Source organism: Anolis sagrei, chromosome 4 (genome assembly GCF_037176765.1).
Source record: "Anolis sagrei isolate rAnoSag1 chromosome 4, rAnoSag1.mat, whole genome shotgun sequence".
In the NCBI taxonomy this organism is placed as follows: domain Eukaryota; kingdom Metazoa; phylum Chordata; class Lepidosauria; order Squamata; family Dactyloidae; genus Anolis; species Anolis sagrei.
In genome coordinates, this window is record NC_090024.1 from 162335026 (window position 1) to 162345978 (window position 10953).

Below are 10953 nucleotides of genomic sequence, written 5' to 3' on the forward strand. Positions count from 1 at the left end.
CCATTTATCCACTAAAATTACCTGAGGAGTCTGGCTGCATGCTCAAATCTTTCTGTCAAAGGTCCTGGCATGTCAAAATGATGTGTTGGGAGGTTAAGAGGTGGGAGGAAGGATCTCTGCCCTCCTAACCTCCCGATGTGTCATTTCGATGAGCCAGGAGCTTTCAACAGAAGGGCCTGAGAATGTAACCAGGCCACTCATGTGAGTCTGGGGGGGGGGGGGGGGTTAATGAGGGGCTGAAAGGCTCCAGGAGCCTGAAGAACTGGGATGGCTATGGAGATTGACCCTCAGTATTGTAAAAACAGTCCCAGGAAACAATTCCTATAGAGCCCACACCTGGAAAGATCCAGACTTTACATTAAAATCTGGATTGTTCCAGGTCTTTAATCTGGAGTGACCTGGGAAATTCTGGTTTACTACAGATTAATTTGGGTTTACCTATGGTGTCATTTTGACACCTCAGGTAAATCCATGATAGGTTGCGGGTTAAGGCCTGTCGAGAAAGGTCCTGTGTTGACATTACTAAAGTTGGGGGCAGTGTTTCGTATTGTACTCTGCAGTGAACATGATGGTAGCTGGACACACTTAGCCAAACCTGCTCCGGTGTCACTTTGGCATCCAGATGGTCCAACTAGGTAAAGACAGCATTTGCCCCACTGGGTATCACTTTGTTATCCATATTGCCACTGCCACTCTCTGCCAGCCACAGAATTCCATGCAAGTACTTGGCCATTGCCTGTTTTTTCTGTTGACCTCAGAACTGAGCCCCTACGCAACCACCATACTCTCTTTCCAGAATCTTTGGTTATGCATCTGGTAAACAAACAAAATAATATATAGAACTGAGGAGATCAGCTTGTTTTCCTTCAAAAACAAATACTATCAGTCTTAGATAAAGTAGCCAACAGTGAGGAATGATGCATTTGCAATCAAACATTTCAGTCCTAATTTAGATAGTTGTCCTCAAAATAGAAGCATTGGAGCAGGAAACACAATTAAGACAGAAGAAAACAACATGAGAAATCAGGCATAATTTAGTAACTTAAAATGTATTTATTTTTTTATAAAAGTACCCATACAATTGTTGATGCTCTAATAGTACAGCAAAGAATGGAAAATGAACAAAAATATAAAAATATAAAATAAAGAGACAAAAAATGCTTGAGATCCAGTTACTAAGTAAGGTTTACAGGTGCTAAGGTATTAAGGAGGGAGAACAATTTATATTGCCAACAAGTACTAGGTGCCAAAGGCTATATTTTAGATGAAGGACTTGCAAAACCACCTCCCAATATTCCTTGTCTATGAAATTCATGGGGTCACTGTAAGTCAACAGGCAACATGAAGGCACACACAGTCACTATCTCATAACCTGCATCCTTTTTTTCATCATGTATCATATGAAGTAGGTGGCTCACTTTGCTACCTGATAGAAACAAACCCCCTCCCAAATTCCCAGAGAGATAAAATATTCCTTGAAATTGCTAAAAATCCAGCTCTTTCCTCCAATGAGTAAGGATTTTCAAAGGATAGGTGAGGATATTTTTTCAAAATTCAAAAACTTGATTGATTCAGTGGGAAGAACGTGGCTTTAAATATGAATAAGGGAAAAGAGAAAGAAATGAAACTGCTAGATTGCCCATATAGGCACAGCTCTTAACATTTTGGTTTTGAATCCCTGTGCATTCAATCATGTTTATGATACTGGAATTGGTTCGGCACATCTTTTGTATGCCAGACTGCTGGTCCTTTACAACTACTGGGTAGAATGCAGGTAAAACATAACATTCTCCATCTTACAAAAAGTGGTACCTTTTGATTTAGGCAAATGCATATGGCTGACTTTGAAAGTGCACTTTGAAACCAGCCATCTTGTAATGTTAACATTACTCCCTTTTTTAAAAAAAGAAAGAAGTGTCAAATTTGAGCAACCATTTGCTTTACTTAGGTAGAAGTGTACTTAAATACACAGAACTGGAAAAAATGTGAGGGAAATTTTGTACCTATTAGGTCTTTATCATTTTAATATTAGACAGCTCTAGCTCTGTAAAATTCTTTTATCAGTAGAACTATGGAAATACCCAGAGTTCCCCTTTGCAAGACAAAGGTTAACCAACTACTATACATTTTAGAAGTTATTTGAGATTAAAGCTTTGTTTAATTACGGCATTCATTATTGTTCCCCTACATTCTTTACAAAGACAAGAAAAACAACAGCTTTTTGGGGAAAGGAAGAAAGGCTTATCGGGTCCCACTCACTTTTCTTGAAGTGAAAAAAAATATCAGTGGTTGTCAGGTTCAAGTGATTTTCTCTCTAAATCTGCTCTTTATTTGCAAAAAGGAGTCATTGTTTCCTAATACCACACATTTTTTTTTGTTCCGGTTTGCAGTATATAAAATGTAATGAGAACAGGCATAGAACACATCAAGAGCAGAGTATGTGTCAGTTAGAAAATGTGTGTGTTTGAAAACCTTTCCCTATAATTATCTGCATTTCTAGATACATACTCGGGGGAAGAAGGAGAAGTACAAAAGGGATAGGTTGCTTTTACATAAGAAAAAGATATCTGTCATGCCAGAATGAAAATTAACTAAATGAAAAGTAGGGATGGGGCTGGCACCAACAATATTTGTGAAGAGGCAACACACAAGTTATTGTTCATTGCATATTTATTTGCATTCCTGAAAAAAGAGAAACCCCTTTCTTTATTGTATAATATACACAGCATATTAAATTATATGGTGAAGGAAATTTCCACTCAGGACTTTTGACTTTGAACCCTCTTCTTTTCTTTTTCTTTGTGCTCTTTTTTTCTTTCTTCTCTCTACAGTAGGCCCTTTTGTGCGGGTCAGGGGTACAGAACCCCCCCCCCCCCCAAATTGGAAAATCAGAAATAAAAAATCTACTTTTTATCTGGGAAAACACAATGTCTAAGGCAGGGGTTCTCAAACTTTTTAGCTGCAGAGCTCTTTTTGAAGCAAAAGTTTCTCATGGAGCCCCAAGAAATACTATATTATACTAGCTGTCACCTGCCACGCATTGCTGTGGCCCAGTCTAGTGATCTGGAAAATAATGAGAAAGTGTTGGTTTCTGATATATGTAATTTCTTTATGCTTGTGGGTAAACAGTATTTCTTGTTGTTTCTTTGCAGTGTTGATGTAGAGATTGTCTGGTCTGCTGACTCTGGAGCATGCAACATATAATTGTCCTGCTTTAGGGGTCCCTTTCAAATCTGTGATACTATATCTATCATATACATGTGTGTGTGTGTGTGTGTGTGTGTGAATGATATATATCTATCTATATCAATGGCTGGATGGCTCTTTATCTAGAGGGCTTTGATTCTGTTTTCTTGTCCTGGTGAAGGGAATTGGACTGGGTGGCCTTAAGGCAGCATATCTCAACCTAGGGGTCGAGACTCCTGGGGGGGTTGTGAGGGGGTGTCAGAAGGGTCACCAAAGACCACCAGAAAGCACAGTATTTTCTGTTGGTCATGGGGGTTCTGTGTGGGAAGTTTGGCTCAATTCTATTGTTGTTGGGGTTCAAAATGCTCATTGATTGTAGGTGAACTATAAATCCCAGCAACTACAACTCCTAAATGACAAAATCCATTTTTGAGTAAAAAAAATTAGTAAACCATGGAGCTCCTCAGTATGCTTTGTGGAGCTCAAAGTGTGTCCATGGAGCACACTTTGAGAACCCCTGGTCTAAGTTACACCATGACTCTACATATCATTAGAAAAATTTTCTACAGCAATCTTCCACTCTTCCAGCATTACTCTATAATCAACTTCTAGACATTTTCAAAAATAACATATTAATGAAATCCACAAAATAATCTAATCTACAAATGTAAAGAGTTGTCTATATTTCCCTGAAGAAGAGTGCCTGGGTAAGTAGATAGCATGAGTCCTTTAACATCTGAAAGTAACAGAATCCAAGGGGATAATTCACATTCTTAAACAAAACAGAAGACAAAAGAATACAGAAAGGATGTATAACATAATACCGTAACACTGTTCTTGCATAGGGATTCTATTACTGACATTTATTTCCATCTACACAAGGCAAAAATAGTTTGAAATGAGAAAAAAACTTGGGGAACATCTACATTGACTATTTAAATCAATGTTGAACTGGTTCAGCCCTACAGTGACTGGAATATACCACCTGGTTTCTGAGAACATATCAATAGTAGCCTAAAGCAATGTAGGGAATTTGTGTTTGTTTGTTTTTTCATGCCAGGAGCACCTTGAGACAACAGAGGCTAAAGTTAGCCTTAAAGAAAAGGCACAGAAGTGCTTGTCAGCTGCAATGAAGCAGCAGGGAGGAACCAATCCATAGCTTGCAGTCAGGATCCAATCCATAGCTTGCTGGGTGACAATAAAGCAGCAGTGAAACCTATGGACCAGTTGTGGGAGCAACTTTTATTTGTGCTGTAACCAAATAGAAGTTTCAGACAATTTCCAGACTGTGATCTCTGCTTTGGATTATCGTTGACTTGTTTGCTCCAGCCTTGACTTGTGCATTTGAATTTTGGACTACTCTCTCTGGATTATTCTTTATCTTGGCATAGTGACTTTGGTGAATAATATTCCAAGTTGGGTTCCTGTATGTTGATGTGGCTGTTAATTGATGGTTGGTCTTTCAGGCACTTGATATCTGTGGATAGGTAGCATAGGACAGGACTGCCTGAAGGAAAACGAAGACTATATGGAGTTGTCTGTGCTATCAGAAATGACCTGGTGAAGCATCTGTCTGAAGCACTCATCGGCATTAACAAATGACTCTCAACCCTCTGAATTAACCTTGCAAAAAACTCAGCAGACAACCATCATAAGTACCTATGCACCAACACTAGATGCTGATGAAGATAACAAGGGAAAGTTTTACTGTCAGCTGGATACCATCCTAACAGAGATATCTAAAGAAGCCAAAATCATCCTCCTGAGGGATTTTAATGCAAGAGTCAGATGAGACTTCAACCTGTCACCAGGGATCACAGGAAAAGATGGGGTTGGAAACAGCAGCCCAAATGGCATCCTGCCAAGACCCTACTCTTGAAAGGCCATTCTACAAGGACACAAGCAATCACTGATGATAATAATAATAAATCCCACCTTTTCCAGATTTGATCAGCCAAGATGGGCAAGGACCAAATAAACAGATAGTTGTCGTCACGACTCTGGTGTCTGAGCCATATTCACAACATCTGCAAGCCAAAGGCACGTCAGTCTGATCTCCTCTTAAGTCAAAGTGCATTCAAGATTTAATTGTTTGGCCACATTTCTTAGCTAATGGGAGAAGGGTTGGAAATCACATGACCTTTCAGATATTTTGTAGGGAATCTTTCCTTGGCCTATGACAAAAGTATGGGGTATTTGTGATGCTGAATAATGGCAGGTCAAAATTAAAGAGAAAAGAGTCATATAAGATTCTTGATCCGTTTAAGAATCTATGAGCAAATAATTATTGTCCATTTAACTGACATGCTCTTTTTAGGCTTTGAGCCTTTCCAAATTTGCCTCTGTGGAACATTTTTCCTTTAGAATGCTGGCTGAAGGAGGACCTTTCCCATTTTCAGAAGGGGTCAAAGACCTTTTCTTTTATTCACCAGATAAAGTTGCTAATTTGTGCCTCATGTTGCTGAGATCGGCAATGGCTGCTTGGATGATAGGGATTTTCTGTATATTTATAGTGCTTTGTTATATTGACTTTCTATTTGATTGTATGTTTGACATTAGGTGGAAATGGTGTTATAAATAAATAGATCTTGTTGCTGTTAACAATCTAAACATTTCCCCATCAAGTATTTGAGGCACCACTTAATTCTTCTCAGGAGTCAGCGATAGTGCAACCGTATACTGGGCAGCAAACCAGAACTCAGTTCCATATCACACTTACATGAGCTTAAAAAAATGTATTATCTGTTATCTCGTATCAAAGATAAAGTGAAAGAATCTCAAGGGTGGATGGAAACCCTGTACTATGTGAACCTGTAAGTCACAGATATCCCTTCAAATGCGTATAGAACTGTAATCCTAGTTGGTCAATTCTTTGTATTACATTTTAGATTGAAACCACTGCAGCAGAGCTTCCTGAGTAGTCATTACATTATACTTTTGCTGACAAAGAACATAAAAGGCTCCCTAACAAAGAAAAAAATGTTCCAGCTTTTATTTCAGAATATTATTTTAAACGCGTCAAGGTTGTTTTCTCTTTTGGAATGCAGTACCAGTGTAGAAAGGTGATTTTTAAAAGAAAGAAACATTGTCATTGTTCAGCCACATTTCAAGAAATTAGGAGCTGTGTCCGGATTCTCATTCTTTTCTTTTAGCATTGCTTCAAGTGCAGAGTGACAGCAATAACTAAAAAATATGCATTGCTCTGAATAGTGAGTGTTTTTACTGCTGTATTTGGATGGCTGTAAATCTGCAAATCAAAATGTGTATTTGACTTCAGGGACTTACTTATTTCTGCACAACAGCACTGCTTCCTTGGGCACATACTAAGTTTACTCCTCCATCTGAAATACAAGTGAATTGTTTTTAACCTTTGTAAATGTATTTTTGTATTTGAAGTAGATGAGTTATTTCAGGTTATTTGCCTTTTAGGCGTAATAACTGTGTGCTGGTATGAAAATACATTGAAAAACATAAAAAATTCCAATATACATTTCTGGATGCCATCTAGTACAAAGACTTTTCTGATCTTTGGGGGGGGGGGGGTTGCTCGCTTGCTTGTGCACTTTGTTTCACAGGCAATATGACATATTCCTTTTCTTATTTCCCCTGTATAGTTCACACTGTAGAGCTATATTCATTAGTCTGTTTGAAAGAAAATAATGGAAATCACTTTTTTTTTTTACCAGAAGAGGACACACTGATTCTAGTGGGTTGCAAGATCTTCCATGACTCTCTGCAAAGATTTGGGGTTCCATACCAGTTCAGAATTACCAACCCTCATCTTCTTCAAAAGCATATATTCAATCATTAAAGATCTCATCCATTTAGGAAAGTGTGGGTGTGATAGGTAGCTCTACTCATTTCATCATTTGTCCCTGCAACTTTTCATTATTTGAAAGCTGCCTTGGATCCAGCTCTTAGAGAAATATGGCATATACTCTCTCATACACACATACATACATATACATACAAATAAATAAAATAATTCACTTTCATGGTGTCTGTGCATGAAACAAAGCTTGTGTAAATTGAACCATGAGAAAGCAAACGCGTCACTATCTCAGCCATCCATGTGGAGATTGGTGGACTTAGGAGTATTTTGGATTTTGGAATTCTAGATAAGGGATTCTGTAAAAGGACCTTGGGCAAGCTGCAGCTAGAAAACAATGTAGAATCCCTTTATCACTGTGTCCCATAACAGAACATTCTCTCTGTGTGAAAAGAACCTGCACCAGCAGATTTCAAATTGCATATCAAAACAGAATAAACTCCGTTACAGATGTTTAGCCTTCAACCGATATGGGATGTTGGAGACAGGGATATGATGGGTTTTCCCATCATCCATCTGTTCTGTGTAGGCTGAAATGTTACTTTGTAAAGCAAGAGGTATTCTTGGAAAATGACAAATTTGATTGACAATCTGTTCCACCAAAAGAGCTACAGATATGTCTCATGAAGGTATAGGTGATGCTCTTCTCTGTGAATACAGGAAGTTTAGGCTAATCACCTCCTTGGTCCAAGTACTATTTTAATCAGGCATGGCTTTTGGCAGGGAAGGTCCTTAAAATTCAGACCATTATTGACATGGGCAAAATTCAAGACCATTGGCCATTTACCAAGATTTCCTGGTCTGCCATCATTTCTAGACAACATTGGCTAAGGGGCACTTGTAAGTTGTATATAGCCCAAAAAAGGATAAATATGAAAATTAGACGTGACATAGTTAAGGGTTTGGGTTTTCACATTAATCCCCCTGAAATTACTTATAAACAACCTGTGTACGTTCAGGTGGTGTTCATCTTTCTGAGTGAGGATTAGAGTTGTTTCATGGGGATTTTCAAAATGCCATTAAATTCATGATTTGTGGTCTGGTGGGGAATAGGGAACTCAGTGGACACTGGCCCCTAATTTGTGACAGGTATTGCGAGGAGCTATGATTTGGTGTTCACCTACTGGTACAATTTGGTATTGGATGAGAATTTTGAACCCTTCTTGCAGGTCAAACAATCTGCGGGATGGGGGATTAGTACTTAATCCCCCAACCCCACCCCCTTGGGGCTAGTCTCTGGGGTCTTAGCTCTAGTTAGAAATCAAAGCAATTTTAAGGGCTTACATGTCTTCATTAGCCTTCCAGGATAAGAACTGGCCTGCAAGCAACCATGCAAATTATGGGTTGCTCTAAGGGGTTATGGTGTAATGCCCAAGGGGAGGTTGGGGGCTCAAGTCAGGGATAACAGACTGCCTTACCTGCTCCCATATCAGATCGCTCCCCCAAATAGTTTGATTATCCTCAAGAAACAGCATAAATAGGTAACTATTCAATAAAGGTTGTCCTTAGTTCAATTCATTCCTGTTGTGTGGCCTCTTTATTTATCTGATTTATCAGCAAATAAAAGTTTGATTTCTTTGCATATGTTCTCGCTTCTAACAGTAGTATGTTTGTAACAGCTAGTTACCTAAACAGCAGTATTAATTCACATACACACAAAAAAAAATAGCTTGGAGAGATTTTATCAATTGGTCAAGGCTGTACAAGTCAGAAGACCAAACATTATCATTTCTGCATCATTGGATGGCTGCACTTGAGGTATAAGAGCTTACATCAAAAGTGAGATAATTTTCTGATAGGGCAAGTTGTATAATGTTTGCAGAGGAAAGTGACAACCAAAGTAATAAGGTCTCTCTCTGATTTTTTCATTGTACACCATTTTATTGTCTATAAGTTTTGACTCCTGTCAGAGTAATGTGGTCTCCAAATTGAATACAAATACATTCAGGAAATAGGTTTCAGGGTGATTATTGGGGCATTATAATGGTAACCGTTTGTTTTAACTTTAAATTCTACAGGAAGAGGAGAAATATTGCAAAGGATTGTTGCTTCCAAAGAAGACAAAGCATAATGGTAAATGATACATATTGGCTGGATTACTGAATATCATGAATCCAAAAGAGATTGTAAAATATAATTGAAAATAGTGTGGAAGAGAGAAACAGGGAGGATTTGCATTTTTTTTTTATATAAAAAAATAAATTTTAAAAAAAGTACTTTAGCTTAAAATGTGCAACCTGTTAAGGAATTAACTGTGCTAGAGGAAACGTAATATAAAACATATTCCTTGCACCTTTTTATGCATGTGGTATTCTCATAGAATAAACCATCTAGACTTGTTACTGGGGATGTGCAACCCATTTAAAAATGGTTCAAAAGTCATTACAAAACTGTGGGGGAGTGCACTGTCATTATGTTTCTAAAATGTTTTAAAAGTATAGTTAGTAAAAAAAATGCATTACTATAACAAGATTAGTGAAATCTAATTACTATTTTGTTACAGTAATTGTGCATAAATTACTACAATTGGGGAAAATTCAAGGACTCCCCCCCCCCCCAATTTTAAAGTTTCTTCCAGGCAGAAGGGACCATCAAAACCCTACTGACAGATGGTCATCTAGCCTCTAAACTAATTAATATCCTTCCCCTATTCGGCTTTGGTTAGAGCACACCTGGAATATTGTGTCCAATTCTGGGCACCACAATTCAAGAGAGATATTGACAAGCTGGAATGCGACTAAAATGATAAAGGGTCTGGAGAACAAGCCCTATGAGGAGCGGCTTAAGGAGCTGGGCATGTTTAGCCTGAAGAAGAGAAGGCTGAGAGGGGATATGATAGCCATGTATAAATAAGTGAGAGGAAGCCACAGGGAGGAGGGAGCAAGCTTGTTTTCTGCTTCCTTGGAGACTAGGACTCGGAACAATGGCTTCAAACAAGAGAGGAGATTCCATCTGAACATGAGGAAGAACTTCCTGACTGTGAGAGCTGTTCAGCAGTGGAACTCTCTGCCCCCGAGTGTGGTGGAGGCTCCTTCTTTGGAAGCTTTTAAACAGAGGCTGGATAGCCATCTGTCAGGGGTGATTTGAAATGCAATATTCCTGCTTCTTGGCAGGGGGTTGGACTGGATGGCCCATGAGGTCTCTTCCAACTCTTTGATTCTTTGATTCTATGATTCTATAGTATAGGGACCAACCATTTAGGGATTTTTTCCCAGCCCAGCTCAGAGTTTTACTTACTAGAAGTATCCAGCAGTCCTTCTCTTTGCAGATTCAACCATTCATTGGAACTCTCGCTGGCTGCTGTTAAAGGTAAAGGTAAAGGTAGTCCCCTGACATTAAGTCCAGTCATGTCTGACTCTGGGGTGTGGTGCTCATCTCCATTTCTAAGCCGAAGAGCCAGCGTTGTCCGTAGACACCTCCAAGGTCATGTGGCCGGCATGACTGCATGGAGCGCCGTTACCTTCCCGCCGGAGCGGTACCTATTGATCTACTCACATTTGCATGTTTTCGAACTGCTAGGTTGTCAGAAGCTAGGGCTGACAGCGGAAGCTCACGCCGCTCCCCGGAATCGAACCTGCGACCTTTCGATCAACAAGCTCAGCAGCTCAGTGCTTTAAACCACTGCACCACCGGGGGCTGCTGTTAGGGAAGGAAAAACTCTCTCTCTCTCTCTGCCACCCTGATTGGTGCTTTTTTATGCTTATGCATTCTGGGAAATGTAGTTTAGGGGAAGACCTTTTGAATTCTCTGGCATAGAGCTCCTCCCTTCCAAAGCTACATTTCCCTGAGTTCTGTGCTGTTCCCTACAAACATTGCTCCCTCTTTTTTCTGCTCCTAATGCTGAGACTCCATTAATTTAGAGAAAAGGCAGGGCACTAAGGCAGCCTTTTTGGCTTGACTTTGCTTCCTTGCACTAAAAAGGAGACTGACTTTGAGAA

The 10953-nt window shown here is 39.3% G+C and overlaps 1 long non-coding RNA gene across 1 annotated transcript in view; it reads right to left on the minus strand.

Moving 5' to 3' along the window:
* LOC132772711 (uncharacterized) overlaps positions 1-10321 on the minus strand; it is a 53431-nt gene extending 43110 nt beyond the window's left edge. Inside the window, exons 1-2 of the long non-coding RNA XR_009631254.2 lie at positions 10253-10321; positions 6472-6527 (exon numbers count right to left, since the gene is read on the minus strand). This is a non-coding gene — a long non-coding RNA (uncharacterized lncRNA). The remainder of the gene's footprint in view (positions 1-6471; positions 6528-10252) is intronic.
* Between the last annotated feature and the right edge of the window lie 632 nt (positions 10322-10953).